Below are 23,089 nucleotides of genomic sequence, written 5' to 3'. Positions count from 1 at the left end.
GATTGCACATATCCTAGCATGGTCTAAAGAGTTATTATAGCACATGCATCTGATTGGCTGCAGCCACTGTTGGCAGAGAATTTTCATACTGGTTCCTTTGACAAATGTCCATTGAAAAATCAACCTTGTGGAGTTGGACAGTTGCCAACAGAGCCACACATTCGGCTGGAATGTTGGCCAATTCAACAAACTCTGATGAAAATCAAGCAGTGTATGGCCAACTTTGGTCTTCAGCAGGAAAAATTCCTATTGTATCATGTTTGCTCAGCGTTTTTTCCTGATTCATTCATTTAATTTGCACTCCCAGAAGCATTCTTTTTTAAAAGGATCTTCAGCCAACGCATTCTTCTACTACTGCACAGATTAATGATGTGATCTGCTAGAGAGGTAAGTATTCCATGTCTTTATGGCAGGGAGCCCTTTATTGTACTGCTTTATTTTAGCGACAGAGGCTTGTGGGTACCACTCATAAGTGAAATCAGTTTTTGCTTTGCATAGAGAAATGATCTTTTAATGGCCAAAATAAGTGCCCAATATCACAGTTGCCCTAGCAAGGACCACCAAGGACACCCTACCTCCAGTTCTGTCTGCAGTTGGCTACAGCTGACATTTTAATTTGGAGGTACTGTCAGCTGGAAGGGTTAAGAAGGCCAAAACAGCTTGGCAAGGTAGGAGAGAATAGCTGTAACATAAAAATAAGAAAATTGGAGCTTGCTTGGCACATTAACCCGTTGTTTGACAGCGGCGAGGGAGAGACATTACTGAGTAATTGGCTCCGGGCCTCTCTAGCGAAGGGTGTAGAGCGCATACCTATAACCGGGGCCCATCATGTGACGATAATAAGAGAATTTAATGAAGCTGTAATGTGTGCATTTCTCTCTCCCCAGAACCTTCCTCTCTCCCTTCTCTGTCTGTTAGAAGATAAACAGGCAGATAGATTAAAGGCAGGGGAGAGATGGAGGTGGATGCATGAGACGCATAACGGTGAAAGCGAGAGAAAGGCAAAGCGGGAGAAGCCAGGGAGGAGGAAACACAAGGAAGAGACGAATAAACAAGCATTGACAAATGATACCTGAGACTTGTAGAGGGGAAAATAAGGAAGATAGATAATGGTCGGACTACAGTGAAAAAAGGTGGGGGTGGTAGATGAATAGCTACAGCATATGATGTTTATTCATACATAATAGACTAGATGACAATTTAGAAAGGTGCCAAACATTTTCACCCTCGGTATAAAATGACACCGTACAGATTTAGAGAACGCCAATAAAAATGACATGGATGAGCAGCTAACAACAAGCAAAAACTTTGCAATATATAAAAGGTTGAATGTTTGGAGTATGCTCTCAGGCTTACTAAAAAGGATCCCAGGCTGCTGTATTCACTGTTTCACTGTAGAGGATCTAAGAAGGAGCTAAGTATTTGACCCTTAAGCCCCGATGGCACCTCATTGCAGGTGCCACCCTTTTATTCACTGGGGCTCATAGACCTAAGCTATAAATATTAGTGAAAGGTCGTACTTGCCTGCCTTTTGAGTCAGCTTGGAAGAAGTAATTAACCGTAGAGGGGGATGGATGTGTATTTTATTAGTACTCAACCTACTAGATACAGGGGGGCTTCATGTGTGGCCCCTGACAGGACCAAAGGACTACAAATAATAACAAACAATATTTATTATATGTAATGCTACTGGAAACTGTCAGAAACATACTACAGAAGATGGTCAGAGATTGTTTATATATTATAGGAGAATGGTCAGAAATGGAGGACATGATACAGAACACTGTCAATTACAGAACGCTACAGGATGTTGTCATTAACTGAGGACATGTTACAGGAGAGGGTCAAAGACTAATGACATACTAGAGGAGATGGTCAAAGACTAAGGACATGCTACAGGAGATGATCAGAGACTGTGTATATGTCACAGGAGGTGGTCAAAGACTGAAGACATGCTACAGGAGATGGTCAGAGACTGCAGATATGCCACAGGAGGTGGTGAAAGACCTGCTATAGGTGTGGTTGAACCCAAGTTTAAGGGTTTTTCAGGCTTTCTATATATCATAGGTCACATGATGTAGAGCAGGGGTAGCAAACCTCCGGCCCTCCAGCTGTGGTGAAACTTCAAATCCCATGATGCATCTTTCTTCGGGAGTCATGTCTGTGGCTGTGAGAATCTTGCAAGGCCTCATGGGATTTGTAGTTCCACCACAGCTGGAGGGCCGGAGGTTTGCTAACCCTGATGAAGAGCCATAGTTAATGAACACTTCTCATACTGTTCCAGATAATGCATTGACATGGTCTAAAAAAGTACCAAAGGGCAACACGTTGGACACCAGGGAAATAGATGGTTCCAATGTCAGTTTATCTTGAAGGAAATAATAGTGAGCAGGACTGTGAGTCCCCCTGGAGGACAAGGCTGATGGGAATTTTAAAGGAGAACTATGGGGTTAAGGCTTTTCCCCATAGTTCTCCTTGGGGTAACGGGAGGACACAAACTAGCGTCCTCCCGTCACCCTAGGCTCAGTATACTGCGAGCTGTAGCTAGCGGTATACTGAGACGCGGCAGCTGAAGCGGATCCCGTCAATTGTGCCGGGATCCGCCCAGCTGCGTGACTGACAGCTGGCTCCCTACCACCTGACCCGTGTCTCCAATCAGGTAAGATATGTTGTTCCTTCCACATCTTTAACCCTTTCCCCAGGGACAGTTCCTCCACACAGTCATCTAGACCCTCTGCCTAATATCTCTGGGTCTGTATATTGCTCTACACATGTCACATATCGACGTGATCCCCCTTGTTCTTTGGGGCCTCTGGGCAGTAGAAAGAGCTACTCAGTTAATATGCCCTCCACTGTAGTGTCTCCTACTTATTTATTTAGATGGCTATGTATATAGATGTCTAGTATATCTAAAAGTATATCTAAAGCCAAAACTTTTTTTATTAATTTTAGTTTTGGATAGAGCTCTGAAGAGTTTATTACTGTTTGTACCTACTTTTTCCTGCAAACCAAAGTGACCCTCAAGTTAAAATGTGTCTAAAGCTATAGAGTGAGAAAGGGTCTGCAACACTGTTAGGTTTTAATTGCTGTCTCTATCTCTACCATGGAGATTCACCCTATTTGTCCTGATGACCACTGCCACCTGGACTGAAAGTGGTGGGAATTCCAAAATGTTTTAGTTGTCAGCAGAACAGGAATAACAGGGTTAAGTCAGAGGAGATCTCTCCAAAGTGAAAGGATATCTCTCCCTTCACCGTCTCTTAGACAGTTGTCACCAGAACAGATGTAATTATTCAAAGATGTCAATCCCATCATAAATCTGGTTATAACTTTAAAATGTTGGATTTCCTATCACTTTTTGTTCCAGTGACTATGGCGAAAAATAGGGTGAATCTAGACAGCAAAAAAAACCTAACCCTTCCTTACTCTATTCAAACCCCCAAAAATTTAGGGCTTTAAATTCTTTTTAATTTAAATGTCTATTTGGCTAATAAATGGGGGATTGTAGGGAAAAGGAAAGGACCAAGATAGTTAGAATATGGGGGAAGGTGGGGTGGCATATGCCTTACATTGATGTAGGTGTAGGGTGCACCTTCCAGAATGATCAATTGTGATGCCTGTAAGCTTCCCCAACTCAAACCACATTTGAGCTATAGATTCTTTTTAATTTAAGGGTCTTTTTGGCTAATAAATGGGTGATTGCAGGGAAAAGGCAGGGATGTGGCACCAGGAGGGGTAAAATATTATTATTATTATTATAATTATTATTATACAAGATTTATATAGCTCCAACAGTTTGCAGAGCGCTTTACAATATAAGGAAGACATTACAATCACAATACAATTCAAGACAAGATGGGAAGGAGGGCCCTGCCCGTGAGGGCTTACAATCTAAAAGGGAGGGGGAAGTGGTACATGAGGAGGTAGCTGTGTGGGGATGGATTGTTTGAGAATGTGATGGTACAGTGGTTAGGTTGAGGTGGGATATGCGAGAGTATATGAGAGTATATGAGAGAATATGAGGGAGGGTGGGGTGGCACATGCCTTGCAGTGATGTAGGTGTAGGGTGCCACTTCTAGAATGGTCCCTTGTGACACCTGTAAGCCTCCCCTAATAAATCCAATACAAAGTTTTGCCTTTAGATACACTGTGATGAGCGGTAATCAGAAGCCCCACCTTTCAAAAATGAAATATGTGAAGGCTGCTATTATGACTTGACCGTGATGCCATCACATGCCATTCGTGACAATGTCACACTATAACGATGACTTGAGAATTCCATTCAGCCTACAGCAGCAGCAGTTCGGCATACTTCTGTAGAGACGATAATATTTTTCTCGGACACAAAACAAAGTGTTCTGTACGAGAGTGAAAATTGTGAGAAGAACCTTGACAGAGTGAATAGGAAAAGCGTAATTCAATAACATATAAAAAAAAGAAAATGCGTGTAAGAGACTGAATTGCATTGGCGGCAGTGTTACAAGTAGGAGAGAGGAAGTGCCAGGTAAAAAATAAATGAGTAAAAGTAATAGCCGCTGTCACTGTCAGAAAGCCAGTCCAGAGCAATAATGTGTAGCTGACGCTGGGGCGAGTTCATGTGGACAGGAATTAGCTGGAAGGGGCTGAAGGAGATCAGCAGCACAGAGATGAAATAAAGCCTAAAAAAAAGAGCTAGAACAGTATAATATGAAAAAATGGCAATTGTTTATGATACACAGTGCTGGAAAAATAAATGCAATACAATTAGGGGACAGATCTACTTTAATACGCTGAGTGTAATGCACAAGTAAATATCATTGCTAACAACCCAGGTTTTGTAAAAATGCAAAAACAAGAGCGAACATGAAGGTACATAGGTTGCAAACCTGAGGTAATAAAGATGAATGAATCTGTCTGAGGGGAGCTGGCAGATTAAAGACAACTGAGTAAATTACAGGCTTTTCAGGCGAATTGTCAATACCATTTTTTTTTTATTGAGTATCTCATCCCATTGCGATTCCTCATGTTTATCCCCATTGCAGTGCTGTTTGCATGCAATGGATCAAATTATAACGTACTACATTTTAATGCTAGTGCTACTGTAGGGATACGTTACATAGAAACCTTATACCTCCCCAACGTTCTGAGATAAGAAAGAGGGACACCTTCAAGCACAATGTATTTAGGCAATGGACACACCCCTGCCATGCCCCAGTTATGCAAACTATTAAGAATTTATGGGCCAAAAATTATAGGTTATACCTAGAATTGTTTTTTCTCCATCATTACTTCGATCTGTATGAAATCAGATGCCTGCCAGTCACTTAGTTGAGGAGGCTCCAGAGTCCTCTGTTGGTGGTGGATATGGAGAGTTTTGTCTGTAAAGTCAGCTGTCCAAGACCTGGTGAGTTTGTCACCAGTAGATTGGACCAAGTTTTAACAAAACATGGAGATAATGTTCTAAATGGGTTCTTTTGTTGCCCTTGGGGAGAGGTCGTATGGAAACTTCTCCTGTAAGAAGGCTGTGTGGCTGGTTCCTAGACCCCAGGGCTGTAGCCCAGATCAAGGGGGTATCACTCCCCTGCATGAGCAGGCTGTATGCCTGGAGGATATGTGTTCCTAAAAGTTTTCCTCTGCTAGAGTCATAACTGGAACAGAGATACAGCTCAAGCTCTTGTTTTGTGGCAGATGTGCACCAGAAGACGTTCTGTGTGATGCTACTAAGATATGATCCTCCACCCAATGATGTCTAGCCAAGGAGCCTTAGGAGTCCCATTGTAAGTTATGGGCATTCCACCTCCTTTGTCCTCCTGTCCTAACTTCTACATGTTCAAGTAAAGCATTGAAAACTACTTGTAAGTGTGGACCTACTTCCTACAATGGCAATTAACTGATCTATCCTGGGGACTAGGAATGTCCTATAAGGGAGTACCTCTTGTACCCACAAGACCCTTTGCAAAAAATTACACCCAGAATTGTTGTTTTTCAAAATTCAAAGTAGGACAACGGAGAAGAAAAGGGGGACATAGAGATATGAATCCAAATGAGGGACAGTTAAGCGGTTTGGGGGTATGTTAAATTCCCACTTGGCAAAGCTTTAAAAGCTCCTGTTACCCAGGTGCAGCTATAGTGTTGGGATGTAATGGCTGTAAAGAAGGATTATCTCCTCCAAAGCACCTTTACATTACGTTCATATATCTACTGTATATACATTTTAGTAGTCTGCATTTAAAAATATTCTGCTAGAAGTATTGCTTTGGGCATGACTGTGACTCCAGGGTCCATTGATAGAATACGGCCTTGCCAGTAGGTTAATGTGAAAACTATAACAATAAAATACGGATCACCAGGAAGTCCCATTTGTACAGGATTTAAAAGACTCAGCAGTTTTTTTGTTATGTCTTTTTTACTGGAATTGCATATAGGTGCAAAAGGCAGGACATGACCTAACTGTAATTAGGAACCATATTTACTAATTTATTTTTTCATTCATTATTCATTTGTTTTATTTTCATTTTATCTTTGTTTTGGCAGGGGATATCAAATCAGTCAAAGCTGATCCTTGCAAGAGGGCAAAATTACATGCTGGCTAGCAATGAATCATCACTAGTAGTCACTAACAGTCACCTATTAATGCAGAGAGTAGTAGAGTTGAATGGGTTCTTACCTGTAAAAGCATTCCTGAAACTTGGAGGAATTCCCAGAGTTACTGAAAAAAATCCGCACAGACTATGAAGGCAGAAAGGGAACATCTGAGATGCAGTGCCAATATCTCTTGGCCTTTTAGAATAGAGACACAGTGAGCCAGGGCCGGATTGACACTACGAGAGTGCCAGCTCCAGGCTCACTACTGAGGCCGGGCTGACCCTGATTGCCTCGGTATGCCCAATGGCAATCCGGGCCGGCCAGGCTGAACACAATCAGGCACAAGCACCAGCGGCTCCCTAATCAGGATATTAGGCGGCTGCTGGCTGGGGCCTCCAGCGAGGAGCAAGCGGCTGCCTAATTAAAGAGCCGCCTCCCCATAAAACTGACCAACAGAACCAGGCCCATGATGCTCTTAATCAGGCCCTGTCTTGAGCCTTAGCGAAAAGGAGACTTGACTGATGGAATTGTGGCACTTTAACAAAGGTACCACTGGACCATGCAAATGAAACATACAGTATATGTTTATAGGTATTGCATACCAGATTGACTGTTATGTGGGGTGTTCTGGTTGGGCCTAAGCTCTGCTTAGTATTGGGCAGAGGTTAAAAACATGCCCATGTTTTATCCCTTTAAATCTGCTTGAAGTAACCGAAAATGCCTGTTGATCTACCAGAAATCCAGTGTGTTCCTAACTTTCTTCTGGGCTGACAAAACAGTGATTTGTCATCACTGAAATATCAAGCAGTATTATTCGCCCTGCCTACTGGACTACATAATTTCACCTATCCCCCACCCATTTCTGTCTTACTCCATATGCATACCAATGATTTCCAGCAAAACAATACTGCCAACTTTACTCCAAAGAGCCTGTACATGGATACACACTGTGTGTATGTAAAGAGCTCTTAAGAGATGTAGTTCTGGAGGTGTACCTATGTCAGTAAGAACTGACCTCCTAACAACTGCCACTGTAAGAAATTTACAAGCCTGGTGATGATGCCAGAGGCTCTAATAAAAGCTGTTTCTCACTATAGGAACAACGTAAAAAAATAAAAACAATGCTAGGGCATGCGCTATTGAGCGAAAGGGAGGTTGGGAGTTAAATTTGGATAATGCCTGGACATAACCTTTAATCAGTGACCTTCAATATTTGCTGGCCATCGGAAGAGTTGCCTGCTTGTCCTCCCTACATCAGAAGGAGGCCCTTACAGTTTTATTGTCAGTTTGACCTTGCCAGTGTTTAGCGTTTAATTGCTGATTTATGCTCTCAAGTTGGTTGGGGGGAGGTTGAATGCCTGTCTGGCACATAACTGTGTAGGTGTATTACTGTGACTGGCACGGGTTGTATTGTATCTGTTGTTATGTTGGAAATTATTTGCACTATTTCAATTAAACTGTGGCCTTGCCCTTTCCAGCTTAAAGCATATATAAACCCAAGAACAAAAATGTAATGTATTTCAGTTTACCAGTCCTAAGATGTGGTGGCTACATTCATTTTTTAACTACTTGACTACTGGAGCAATTTTTCACATTTCACACACTTGTTAAAATTTCTGCTAGAAGACAGCTTAACACCCCCAAACAATTATATATTTTCTGAAAGCAGGGGCCCTGTAGTACTCAAAAATGCTAGTTGCAATTTTTAGGCCACTCGATATTTGCGCAAATGTTTAACAAATTGATATATTTAGAAAAAAATACACTAAAATGATTTTTTGGGTAAAATATAAAAAATGGGGTTGTGTTGGGTAAATAGATAACCAACAATGTGAAACCTTAAAACTGCGTGTGCCCAGGAAATAGTAAAAAACAAAGGTATCCAGAATTTCCCATAAGTGACGCTTTAAAAGCCCTTACTGCTCACCAGTTTAGAGTTAACAGTGAGCGATGGCCTTAGAATTATTGACCTCACTGCAATGTTCACGTCGATAGAGTATATGACATGTGTAGAGAAATATACAGACCAGGAGATATTAGGCGGAGGGTCTACAGGACTGTGTGGAGGAACTGTCCCTGGGGAAAGGGTTAAAGATGTGGAAGGAACAACATATCTTACCTGATTGGAGGCACGGGTCAGGTGGTAGGGAGGAACTGCATGGGAAGGTGCTGCAGAGGATAATGGGAGTCCGTTCTGGAAATTCGACGGAGGAATGAGGTTGTTCCAGCCGCCGTCCATTATGTAAGATTGCTTATCAACACAATAGAATACCACCCAAGTCCATAATCTACAGGTACCGTAAGGTAAGGTTGCTGTTGGTTTTGTTATTTATATATGTCTTTGTCACAGCAGCTTGTTGGGTTAGGGGGTCTTGGAAAGGTGAGTGGGTCACTAAACGGGGGGCCATCTGGTGGTATAGTGCTTCCTCCATTGCTGTCACTTTGACGGGGGTGCTCAGCCCCCTTGGAAAGTCGGGAATGGTTAATGCTGGAGCTATCCTCGAGCCGGTGTGGGGTGTGGCTGGGGAAATGGGGTGGATTTAGTAGAACCATATTTTGGCTAAGGGATACAAAAGACCCCTTCTCATAACAACAGTGGTTAAGTTATCATTTACGTTATTTATAGTTATTATGATTTGTTATTGGAAATGTGTTATATGGTTAAATAAAGGGCTGCTCTGGCCATTTTGATCCATGTTCCGCAGTCTGTGTGTTTATTGGTAGCTGGAGGAAAGGGGCAGAATTGACGAATCCATCAGTCATGTCATTTTCACATGTTTGGTTTGTATGTGCATGTCCAGTTGAACAGGTGTCCTTATAAGAACATTTCCCCACACCTCCTGTTCTGGAGACAATGCGAAAATGTTTCATTTCCACTAACTTTCTTATTTTGGTGACAATGGTCACCGGTACATATGAAGAGGTCAATCTCTGAAGGCCGGATGTGTCTCTAAATGCAAAGAAATATCACTGTTGATCTGGGAAGTATCTGCTAACCTAATGGGATCAGGAAGGATATTTTACCTATTGGAGCTAACTGGATCATGCTTTATAAGAGTTGTTTTACTTCCTTTGAATTAACTGTAGGGTTAGGGTTTTGAGGATGAAGATTTTTGATTTATTTATTTTGTCTTTTTTTTAAACTTGATGGAGATTTTCTTGACTTGACTGGCTAACCATGATTGGAATATTTGCACAAAACATATCTCCTAAACCCAAAACAGCCATGCTTATGAAGGATATAACCCTGTCAAACATGAACGGCTAATACAGCCCTTAGTGGTTCAGCGAGGGCAGATCAAAAGGCTTGATGTTCTGGTATCAATTATTTGGGTGTCATAAGACCTTGAGCTGTAATTATAAGAGTAATGCAACATCCAGCTTTTGTTGAAATTTGCCTACACCAACAGACGTGTCATAAAAATGGCTGTCCAACAGCCAGGAAGGAAACAGATGAATTATATGAGGGTGCATTGAATGTCCAGTAAGAGCCTTATCAAGACTGTGCCTCAACTCTGACCTTGTAGACGACCATTGGGAAGCACTTTATGTCTTCGGAAGTAACCGTCCCCTCATTAACTGGATTTGTTTTAAATAAAGCTTACAAATTGCTTATGTTGGTATATTTTCTATTAATTTATTTAAAAAATATAAGTATTAAAATAATTACTTACATGCTCATCTTTATATTGATTATGATTCCAGTAAGCATAGAGTTATAATTAAAAAATACTATATTTTCCAGTTCATGTTGACCTGTGGGCATTGAAATATGGCTAAATCAGACCATCTTTGCAAGATACCATGCTTTATGTCTGTGTTTCTCAACTCTGGTGCTCTAGTACCCCCATCAGGTCACAATTGCAGAATTTTCTTTGGTGGGAGACAACTAAGGTAAACATTGATCCAGTAAGAGATAATATTCCATGTACACTATTAAAATATATCTAAAGCCCAAAGATGTTTGGATAGGATAGAGAATAGTTAGACAGAGCCCCCATCAGTTTTTTTTATTTTTTGTTTGTTTTTGGTGGGTACCATTAGGGAGAAGTCCCTTTACTTCCTGTCCTGGAGGTAGAACAGGAAGCAATGTAAAATATATGCAAAGTGAGGAGAACAGTTAGACAGTTGTCACCATAACAAGTGTCCAACTGGAAGCTCTCCCATCACCTCCTGCTGTAAAATTTTGGATTCCCTTTCACTTTCTGTCCTAGTCACTATTGACACCAGGACAAATAGAGATGCGGAATCTCCTCAGTGGGGACAAAATGCCTGTCAGCAAAAAAACTAATCAAAGCTTCTAGCCCTTCCCTTCTTTATCCATATCTAACGTTTTAGCTTTAGCTACTGTACACTTTAAGGGGATCCTGAACACAAAACCTGTTGATGGTACTATATGGCTGGAGCTGGCAAAGTCTAGAAAACCTTTGTGTATGACCCCCATGAATGTTTTTATCAGAACAACAACCATCAAAGCAGTTCTTTGCTTTGGTGTGGGAGGGTATTCATACTTGGGACTGACCCAAGAGTATGGTGGAGGGTTTTTGAGAAAATTATTATATAATGGGATGGAGATTATGATGGGGGAGGCTTGATCTGTAAGATCTAGAGGCAAGGGATAGGTTACCTGGATGCAGGTTCGGAGGCCAATCTGCTGCGCATCTCTAAATATACTTGCATTGTCTGTCTCACATAAGAATTAGCTTTGATTGTGTTATTTTGATATTTGTATTGTGGTATAGTTGTCATTTAATGGTTACATCTCTGATTTTAATATACAATTATTATGTCTCTCTTTTGTCAGCGGTCACCTTTAAAACCCAGTGTAGACCTTTATAGTTGATTAATATTTATGGCATTTTTATGTGCGTATTATCAATAATACAGTAATTTTCTTACAGCTTTTTTTCTCGCTTGACTGGGCGCCCAAACAGAATAATCAAACAAAAGTTTGGGTTCTGGAGCCGTAAAAAGGTCCCAACATAATTCACTAAACTAATCAAACACAAATGCGCACACTGGCTCCTCAGCCCCGAGATTTAGACAGCCTGCACCATTGTCAAGCCTAAAGAGTATAAATATGTCAGAAATGGCCAAAAAACAGAAATATTTTGTTTCCTCATAAACCTGACATGAACCCAGCTGGCAGAGCGAGTTGCTTGTCATTGCCAATTTCTCCTTTTCGCGAAAGAATTACAAGGTGATTAAACTAGTGGCATACCTTCCAAGCTGATGCGGTGATGAACATAGAAGCAGTCAATGGTTTAACTGGGCTAAAGCCAAATTCTAGAGCCTCTTTAGGATGCTGTGATACAGCTCACAAGATCACTAAGTATAAAGAGAACCAGTCACGTTGGGTTTGATGAATAAATACTAGAAGACAAGGAGGTGTCTCTGTTGTCTACAACCACAAAGCAGATGCCTATTCTGCTGTTCTACCACTATATACTGTATGTTGAAGTTAACGCGTGTAAGCGGGTTTAGGGTGTGGCGGCTTCACAGAGGGAATCACACGTAATTGACTTTTAACAAGATAACGTTTATTACCGGAGGGCCGGTAGTATGAAGAATATTTACAATAGTAAAGCAAACGGTTTCGCTCCAGGCATGGAGACACAGGTACACAGTACAGTCACTTCAGATGTAAGCGGTAGTGGGATTCGTTAGCACCCTAGACACTTCCCACTGACTGGCACAGTCTAAACCCAAGCACACAATACGTATCTGTAAGGCTGATAGCACTCTACCCGGAAGCAGCGATATTCGGTCCGTACAGGGAGATAGGAGTCTGGCACACTCTTCCCGCACTCACAGCGGAGACACTGGTTTGGTTATAAACAACTGGGAGTCTTTTCGTCCGACCCGGATTACCGATACAGGACTCCGTAGGAACCCTGAACTATCCCTCACAGGCTGGAACACTCTCCCTGCACTTTCCTGACTCTCCCTCACAAGCGGGACTCTGTCCCTGTCTACATCCACACGTGTTCTGACTACAAACGTGGTTGTGTTTCCTATATAAGATAACCACCCCAAAATGGCCGACCAAATCTCCCGAGATTTCCTGTCCAATCAGGACACCAGGCTTCTCCAAAATGGTGCTGGAGACAATTGTAGAGGCTAAACAGTGCTGAACATATTTACATATACACATATCAAAATCGCTGAAAGTAGTTATATACACTTATTATTAACCCACTTTATCCTGCAGCCAGCTAGGCTGCCCTGTCACTGGCAACTGCCTACACGCGGAACTATAATCAACTCGCCTCCAATGATGTGGCATGTTTGAGCTCCTCCTCTTGACATCTTTGCCTGGTCTTCTTTTGGGTTTGGATTCTTCTGCAACCTTGATTGGACAGGTCATTATGATGTAACGCCCATGCATGTGCACAGCAGATGTCGGGAATGTACACTGAGCTGTGTATGTGCAGCTTAGTGTAGTTTGTGAAGAAGGTACAGACGGGTAAGAATTTTTGATTGAGAACAGATATAAGATGCCTCTTCTGCAATAAAAGGGCCAGCCTGTTTGCATATTTTTTATTTTTATGTAAATTTTTGCTTTAAATAGGTAGTCCAGGCCTTTAGTTTGCTAAAGCATTATGTATCATAAAAACTTGTTATTTCGCCCAAATAGACTATTGTTTATACATTTTGTCTTCCCATTTTGCATCTCAGTGTCCCCTCCAGCCATTTTCAACCATTTCCACCAATGTCAATCCAACGAATGTCACAGATTGTTTTGGTTCCTAACTCCAGCAGTAAAAGCCAGGACACTAGGCTGGCTGTGCTGCCTGCTAGGATGTGTAAATCTCCAGACTGGATGGACAGAAATACAAATTGTTTGCCAGTTAAAATAGCTCCCTTATATGTATTTTATCTGAGTATTTAGCGGTTTGCCTGAAGTTCAGTTTTAAAGAACTGCAATTATTAATACAAACAATTTCCTGAGTTCTGCTTTAAGCTGTTGGTGTTTATGGTGGTTGGTTGAAGTTGCCTAAAAACCGCCATATGTATGGGACAGGATTAGACTCTCTATGGTGATTCTCATCTCCTGTAGCAGGAACAAGCTGTATGCATAAACCTACTGATCACGAGCCAATGTAGATTTCTCTTCAACACAACAACAATGAAACAAGGAAGAAGACACAGAAACAAATGTGTGTATGTGTGACGCCAAGCAAGACAGGCAGACTGCACTGTGACTGCTTTAATAATAACTTCATAAATAATTAGCACTGCGAGGCAGACAGATCACAATATTGTCTGGGACCTCTCTTTCCCGTCACATCACCCTGGAGAATTGCAGGCAACCTCAATTCAGCTCTACAAGGAAGTATTTGCAGATAAGCTCAGAATTATTTCTTTCTCGACCGTCAACTTTAAAGTCTCAATCCACTCAGCACTAATATTCCAGTTTTTGGTAGATGCTGGAGAATGAAAACTCCCAAAGGGCTCCCATTTTCCGTGTTGCATTTTATGTTATGGGGAATCTGAAATATCAGTTGGGGTGTAATGGGTCAAAAAGACTTTCAAAACCAACCCAAAGACTTAATTTTTTTGAAAGTATAACTACCCCCCCACACCCAAAAAAAACACAAATGTCATGCCCCAGCAAGTGGATCACTGTGTTTATTTTCCCCAAAATATTCTTTTAAATGTACATATGTACATTTTGTGGTTTTGAATTCTGTGTGTAATGCATGCCAGACTGGCTCCCTCCAATGCTTGGACCGATGCATGTCCATATACATGTGCTTCTCTTGTCAATGACTTCACCAGTACCCATGCTAGCTCAATGCCATGCGTGTACCTCAATGCAACCTCTGGGATCTGCTGTCAATCGCTGGGGCCATGGGATATCCTGTTGCTCTAAGGCCTCGTTCACCCAAAGCTACAAAACGCTCAACTCAAGAAATCCCATTGTTTGCTATAGCTCCTGTTCACACTCGAGCATTCTGTCACTTGTAGCTAAACTCCTGTAGTTTGAAAAAGTAGGTAAGCTTCTTCCCAGGCAGATTTGAATGTTTTGGTTCCCATGGACATCAATGGAAATGCCATGGAAAGTACTTTTTGGAGCATTTTTGTCAGGCATTTTTGCATGAAGTCACAGATGCTACTGCTTTCCATTGGGTCAAATAAAAAAAATGCTTAAAGTTTAATGCATGAAAAATGCTCAAAAATGCTTCCAAAATACATGTATGCGTGCATAAATATATGTAAAAAATGCCAAGGCCTAGGCGTGAACAGGGCCTACAAGAGCTTTCATGGAATGTACAGCTTGTAGTCCACAGAGGGTGCCCACATCCTAGGGTCACAACAATGCTCCTGCTTAGGTAGGTTCCACTCAGGAAAAGTTGTCAGCTTAGGACTGTAGGCTAGGAAAAGACCTATTATTAGTGGAATCAACAGGCAGAAAAAAAAATGAAAAGATAACAAGCAAGGAGAAGGCAATGACACTGATTGGACTACTGGAGAATGAGTATTTATTTTTAATGATTTAATTTACTTTACTTTAATGATAGGGTCAGTCCTCCCAAACTGAAATGATAGCTTTACATGGATGTTGGTGTAGGGCTGCCACCTGGCTGGTATTTTACCAGCCTGCCCAGTTAAAATGTGCCTTGTTGCCAACATTTTTGTTTGGAAAGAGAAGGGAATTAGAGAACCAAATTACAAATCTTTTGGCAGATAGAAGAGTTCTCGTATATATTTGGTATATTTAGCTCTTTGCAAACAGTTCAGGTTTAAAGAAGTTCTTAAGTCCTAGCATATGCTCTCCTGTTATAACATTCGCATTGTAATAGGAATACATACGAGAGTTGTATCTGATAATGCAATAAAAGCTTACTTGAAAAAATCCCTTTTATGTAGTGAATGCTGCCTTCCATCTGCCCATCACTTCCAACACCTTCCTGGATCCCCAGTGTGATTGCTGTCTCTTGATGTGATGCAATCTCAATTTCTCAAGACTACATGTCCCATCATGCATTGCTTCCAGCAAGTAATGATAATGTTGCATTGTTCAGATGTTAAGTTGTAGTTGAGACAGCGGGTCTAGTTAGAGCAGTGACACCAGGAAGTGCATGGGATAGAACTTATAGAAATTCAATCAAGAAATACAGATTTATTTTTAGTTTTTGATCATAGATACCCTTTAAAATGTAATTGAAAAAAAGTCCATTATAATGGGGGCTGGTGTTTTTATTAGATGCAAATGTTTTTTGTCATTTCAGATGTAGCCCCTTCCACCCTAAGGGGAGTGGCTACTTAAATTTACTGTTGCTAATACTGTAATCGTCTGGCTGATTTGTAGTCTGGCATCATTTGGTTAATTCTAGGTGTTCTGTTATTGATTGCACCTGCCTGTAAGTGAGGTGTGGCCCGCCACAGAGTGGGGCAGCCAATGTGAAAACATTAGAAGTGTCTATGCCTCACCAGCCAATCACTAGGAGTTTCATGGCTAGTGGTGCATGCTGGGGAAGTGCATTAATACTCACGGGTTGCCATGTGCTAGGAGAGTCCACCCTCAGGCCTGGCCTGGGGGGTGGCATGTACAAGGTTGGAGAAGCTTACTAGGCCTCAAACCTGCAGGAGGCCATATGTGGAGGTGGGGTCTGGAACTATCTGGGAAGGAGAACCAGAGAAGCCCTATGACTGCGGGAGAAGCCAGGAAGGCCAGGATGGCATGGACCTCAGGAACAAGTCTGGTGACTCTCCCAGGGAAGAGCTCATGCATATCCCCTATTCAGCTGTTCCTCTACTACATAGTGTCAGTCTCTGCTCAACTAAGTATTCCTGCACTGTGGAAGCTAAAATGGATTAGTAAATCCGGTCTATTTTGTCCATGGATGTTTGTAGCCTTATACCCTCTCTCCAAGTTTGGCTGTTTTTAAATAAAGCATCTATAAATTCCTTAACGTGATTGGCGCCCAATTTACTGTTCACATCCCACAACTCAGCTAAGGATCCATCCCTGAGAGTGTGCTACACAGGTGTGATAATTAAACACATTTTTCTACCATATCCTGAAATTAGCGAATGTAATTAGGGCAAGCAAGGAAAAAAGCAATCTTAGCCTGAGTTAAAACATTCACAAAACATTAGCAGCCAACTACAACCCTACTGACACATTTCTAAAGAATAGCTGTTTTAGGAATGGCACACTCTGCACCCTATTCAGAGGCAAAGCTAGAAACCTATATAAACCTGAAACAGGGACTCTGTTAGGTCCTAATAAACATACAGATCATTTTGTACATTGTTCTTTTATGTTCCCTTAGAAAATAATAACAGAATCTAAGTAACAGAGTCTGATGGGAAATATTGGAGAAGCCTTTTTAATGTGTAGCAGCTTCCGAGGCTCCTTTGAAAGAGCCCAGAGATATAAGCTGTCAGGTCCAATGTACCGAATTCATAAACTATATACTACACTTCCTATTTATAGCATGTTCCAACAGCATATTGAGTTAGCCCATGTCATTAAAAAAACAATGTTTGTCTTATAGAGAAGTATATAAAAAAGGTCACAAGATTGTGTTGTGCTGGGAGTGAAAGGCCTTGGGATTTCACATGTACCGTATTTTATATATGAAGAAAAAAATACCTGGTCTTTAGAGATCAGCAATGTGTGATAAGCTGCAAGAGGAACTATCAAATGAAAATGGCAAACACTGACAAATGCGAATATTGTACAACCTGATATTCTATTCCATCTACTTGGTATTCAATCAGATATCAGATAACCGTGTCATTAATGCATAAGTATGGGCAAAGACAAAAAAATCTGTAGGAACTGTAAAAGATGCATACATAATAAATTGAGAGGTCACCTTTAATTTTCTTGAATGCTCGTTCATTCAAAAAATAAATAGTCAAGAGGTATGATGAGGCAGATATAATAAAGAAAGCAAATTTTGGCACATTCATATTACTGCTGACTTGGCTGCTCTTGGGAACTCCCATTTGACAAAAGTCGATTTCTCTATTCGTCTTTGAAGAAGGAGAAGGGTTAAAAAAATTAATCAGCTGCCTTCACTGTTAGGGTAATTTGACAGCGACACACCCATCTACATAAGAATACAATAGTCTGGAGGGGGAAGGGGAATTGCTCCATCCAAGGGCTGGTGGATGGGGAGATCAAGCATTTTTGGCCAGCCATAGTCTAATCTAAAATTGCTTCCATTTTGGGATGTATATAACCAGGGGCGTCCTTATAATGAAGCAACATGAGGTTGTTGCCTCAGGTGGCATCTTATTAGGTCACGTGAGGGGTGCAGCAGGTGCTGCTAGCAACCTGAGACGCTCTGACTGGTGTCCCACCCATCTCAATGACATCACTGGTTGCCCGGAGCTGAGTGGGGAACTCTGGCTGGACAGAGGTGCTGTGTGCATCCCTCCCCCCTTGGCCCAGCACCGCCCCCCGTGGACCTGCATCGTTAGCACCCACATACCCCTCCACCATATCTGCACCGCCTGCACACAGCTCTCTCCCCCTGGACTTGTGCCAGCAGCACACACAGCCCCCCACCTCAGAAGGCAAGAATTGTAGGGACGTCACTGTATATAGCTATGAACAGACAGGAGGAGAGCCTTAGAGGTAGCTCATTGGGTGGGACCCATCAGGGACACACCACAACCCCAAATCCTCAAAGGTAGCTGAAGACCTCTCCAGAAAATCTAGGAAGCAATTCAGTTTATTACTAGCAAAAGTAATGTGCGCATGGGCAGGGCAGTCAACAGAACAATACAATGCAAAATAATTCCCCAGCATACATAACAGCTTACCTTCTGGCTGTGTTGGATTCCTGTACGCCGAGGTCCCACATGCCAGCTGCCACATCACTACAGCTCTACAGGGACACAGTAGTGACTTAGCGGCCATTGGATGGGGTACTAGGGTATCCTTACTGCCCTACATGGGGAAAGCACAACTTCTAAAAAATAAATATTTGTAGAATTATTATAGCGAGCAGCAGTCTCCCACAATGTACAAACATATTGTTAAAGTACATAACAGATGACAGAGGATGAAAAAAATGTGCATAGAGAGTTCAATCTCTTCTAAGCAAAATACAGATTTAAAACCAGTTATTCATGAAGGATTTTAATCATTTCTGTGTTAGTTTGGCTTTGTCCCTACGGGGCTGACCTGTCTGTCAATTATTGACAAATTAGAATTATGTACAAATGTTTGTGTTCCTGTACTAGGCTGAAGTAAATGAATAGGCAGACTTCACACAAAAGAAATGCACCAGCTACATTCAAAGTGCACCTGTCTATTCCGAGAAACTGATAATCTATAAAGGAGGTGGGTGAGAAAGGTGGATCTTCTAAACTTATGGTCTTGAATGATTCCATACTCTCAGCCGATACCACTGTCTGTGGAAGGGAGTTCCACAATTCTACAGCTCTCACAGTAAAGAATCTCCTTCGCTAATGGTGTTAGGATGTTTTGTATTGGTGACATTAATTAAGGCCTGTACTTTGTCTTGATTAGGTAAATAATGGGTTTAACTTATGTTGGCATCAAAAGAGTTCACACTCCCTTTCCTGTGCGTGCTGCTCTGCCACCCACAATGGCTGCTGGAGCTAAACTTCTAGGCACGGGGGAACATGAAACAACCCCTCTCACTCTCCACATTACAATGCTCAGTGCCTGAGCATGCCAAGTGCCAGTCCTAAACATTGCCTTGAGGGGACCGAGAGAAGAACATAGAACTAAAAAAGTTCCATCATTGTAAAAAATAGTAGGAACTTAAACAGGATTTTTGTAGCTGACTTCAGGGCTAAGCCTTGTCGACCACGGTCAGATGAAAAAAATGCAACAAATCTTGCTAGTTGGCCCAGCTGGCTGTCAAAACACCTGAACAATCTGATTGGATCTGAACAATATGATTGGATGCAGACATTGTTCAGGTATTTTGAATGCCAGCGTGGCCGAATAGCAAGATATTGAAGCTTGGCTCAGCGGGAGATTCCTCCATCCACACAGATTAGCGTAGATGGAGGAATCTGTTGCACTTTTTCCATCTGATTATAGAAAACCTGCAGATAATCTATAGATTTATGGCCAGCTTAATACATACCTCCATATTGTCCATCAGTTGGAGGGACTGTCCCTCTTTTGGATTTCAATCCATCCGTCCCCTTTTCCTCTTCAGTTGTCCCTCTTTTAGGTCTGATGTACATATATCTATGAAAACGTTCTAATTAACTAACAAAAAGTGTTATACTGCACCAAAACCTTTATCTTATCTCTTAATTATCTCTTTTTTTTGGGGGGGGGGGCATTTTAAAAAGCCAATATAAAGGAAAAGTAATGGGGAAAAATATTCTGGGTTTATGTAATATTTCGGCATATAAATTCATAATGGTCTGCATAACTGGGGACATGTGTCCATTGCTTAAATACATTGTGCTGGAAGGTGTCCCTCTTTTTTATCTCAGAACGTTAGGAAGTATAAGGTTTCTATGAAATATATCCCTACAGTAGCACTAGTATTAAAAGGTAGTAGGATAGAATATGATCAACAACATGTTTCTCATGTCAGAAAGTTGTGAGGTATGCTAATTGTGTGTGTATATATAGTTATCCCATCTTTAGACATTCGGCTTAACTCCAGATGTACTGACGCGTATCAGTGCATGCAGTGTGACCCCAGTGATCCTTGTGGTTTACAAAGGCTGTTATCCACATCAAGCTCAGGTCAGCCTTGCTATGTAGTCCATGCACTTTGTGTCAGCTGTATGCATTGAAGCGCTGCTTGCCCTGCAGATGCATGTTAGCTTCTATTGGGTATAAAACTGAACTGCCTGTCTGGCCCCACACTTTGCTCATCAGGGCACTGGAAGCCAAATCACATCTCTGAAAATATGCTTATATACCCATGTACAGTGTAAAGTGTCAGGCAACCCACAACTAATATTTGTGAGAGGCTGAATAATAAGATCACATGATGGTTTGTTATGTCTCTCGGGGACTCTGTACGTTTTTAGGACTGGTTCACAACCGGCCATTTATTGCACAGATTCAGACACGCGATAACGTGCAAAACACAAAAACCCAGTCAACAGTTCACACCTAAGCATTGCGTCGCGGGTGCGATATCGCCTGTCGCGCTAAAAGATGCAGGAGCTATTTTCAGGCGGATGTCAAGATGCAGGATCTATTTTCAGGCGGATGTCACACGGTTTTGGGCCCATAGACATCTCTATGCATTGAGCCGTTTTTGAAAGCAAAATCAAACAACATAAGCACGACAAACTCACAAAAACAGCTCAAGAACCGCAATCACTTAGGTGTAAACCAGGCCTTAGTGTTGGAGTCCCCAGGCCTGTACACCTACTGTGGTGGTTTTGAAGAGGCTCTCTTCTCTATGTTGGATTATTTAGTTATTTTACCGCATATTGTGAAGAATGCTGCAGAGCAAATGTGAACACCCCAAGGTAGGCAGGACAAATAATAACGCCCCAAGGTAGGCAGGACAAATGAGAACGCCCCAAGGTAGCCAGGACAAATGAGAACGCCCCAAGGTAGGCAGGACAAATGAGAACGCCCCAAGGTAGGCAGGACAAATGTGAGCACCCCAAGGTAGGCAGGGCAAATGGGAACACCCCAAGGTTGGCAGGAACAGTCAAAACAGCAAGGTGAGTAGGACCAGATTCAAGGAAAACTGGCACTGAGGGAGTCCCCTAAAAGATAAAGAAGCCAAGTCATGAGACTCCATTTAAAAGTGAAATAAAAACCATTTTGCTCTTTTGCTCACCCTTCAAAGCCCAATTCTAGTATAATAACAACCCCAGTCACCCAGCCCAGGGCTTCATTTAAAGCTCCATTCTGGGCAAATACTATTTGTTTCCCATCCGTCCCTCACTCACATCTCCAACCCATTCTTCTAGGGTTTTTTGGGGGGTATCACAAGCTTAAGGTAAGCTAAAAAGATAGCTGTGCATTGATCAGATGGAGAGGGGTAGGAGCCAGGGTGTCCTCTGTTTTCCACCTGAGGCGGGGGTAATAATGGGGTGTTGGTGCTGTACCCAAACCGGGAGGGAGCACAGCTAAGAGCTGGGTGGGGAGATGTGTAAGGGTTTTACACCAGTGGTTCTTAAACTGTGTACCTCAGGACCCACATTTGTCCTTGGTCATTAAGTCGCGACCCAAGCCACACCTCCAGTGTGGGCTGATGTACTGTGACAGAGCTTCATCCATATGTGCATTGCTTGTACAGCTCTCTTGCATGCCCTGTAGAGATGCCGGGAGCCAGAATGTGACATCACTTTCGTCTAGGCACCTCCACGGGGCACATGGGGGAGCTGTAAGCAATGCCCGTATGGATGGAGCTTTCGGCCATAAACCCAGCCCACCCCATCTCAAGCTGACACTCGGCGCCGGGACACATATTTTGAAAGGCTGCTCCGAGCGAGAACTGACAGCGCTGTGCTAGGGGGACGCTGAGGAGCCTCTCACCTTGCACAGTAGAAGGCATGTGGTGGCCTACCGAAAATTAGGTTGCGACCCACTTTTGGGTCACGACCCACCAGTTGAGAACCACGGCTTTACACATCTGCAGGCAGACACTCTGCTATAATTGTGCAGCAGAGCGCCCATGCCTACTGCCCCCCACATCACCCAAAGAGATGCCACCTGAGCCAACAGCCTCAGGCTGCCTCATTATCGGGATGGCCCTGGGTAGGAGGGAGGGCTGGATGGGTGGTGAAATGTATCCTGGAGAGGGGCTGAATACGGAAGTGAAAGCTGCATTTTTTTGTGTTAAAAAAATCTGGGCATTTTTGATGGAATACACAATCAAATGACACATAGGATAACATTTTCAGAAATGACTAATTCGTTTTTATTCTTTGCAGTTATTTTTGTGATCCAGGCATTCCTGCCATAGAGCCTATCCAGGTCTTAAACTTTGATGCAGAAATGCTGCTTTGTCAAGGATACAACCGCTGACTAGAAAAATAGGGAGCAGAAGAACACTGATGAGTCATCCTTCGGCTCCTTCTCCTTCTTCCTCCTGTCAGCATGCTTCTTGTTAGCACATGTGCACTGAAGCAGGGCCTCAATGGCTCCGAGTGATGCACCTCTCTCACGCAATCTGAGTGCTTCTTCCTGCAGGTGGAAACATCTAGTTGTATATCCAGCACTTTTTCAATATACTAAGAGTGACAAGCACCATGTACATCTAAACTGCCCCATGAATAGGGTACCATTGTGTTGTGTCCCGCCCAGCTCTGACATCACTGGTTGCAGGGAGTTAGGCGGGACACCAGCCAGAGCATCCTGCTCAGCTCCTGGCAACCAGTGGAATCACTGGTTGCCAGAAACTGGACAGGACACCGGCCAGAGTGTCCCAGGTTGCTAAGAGCTGGGAAGGAGGACATGTGTATGGCCCTTACACATCTCCCGGCCCAGTTCTTAGCAACCTGAGACACCCTGGCCCAAAAGAGGGAAGCAGGCACACTGCAAGCATTGGGCAGCAGAGCAGCCATGCTACTCTGCCTGCCCCCCCCCCCC

This window comes from Nanorana parkeri, unplaced genomic scaffold (assembly GCF_000935625.1).
Source record: "Nanorana parkeri isolate BGI_ZX_2015 unplaced genomic scaffold, ASM93562v1 scaffold1766, whole genome shotgun sequence".
Taxonomy (NCBI): domain Eukaryota; kingdom Metazoa; phylum Chordata; class Amphibia; order Anura; family Dicroglossidae; genus Nanorana; species Nanorana parkeri.
This window is presented reverse-complemented; position numbering follows the sequence as displayed.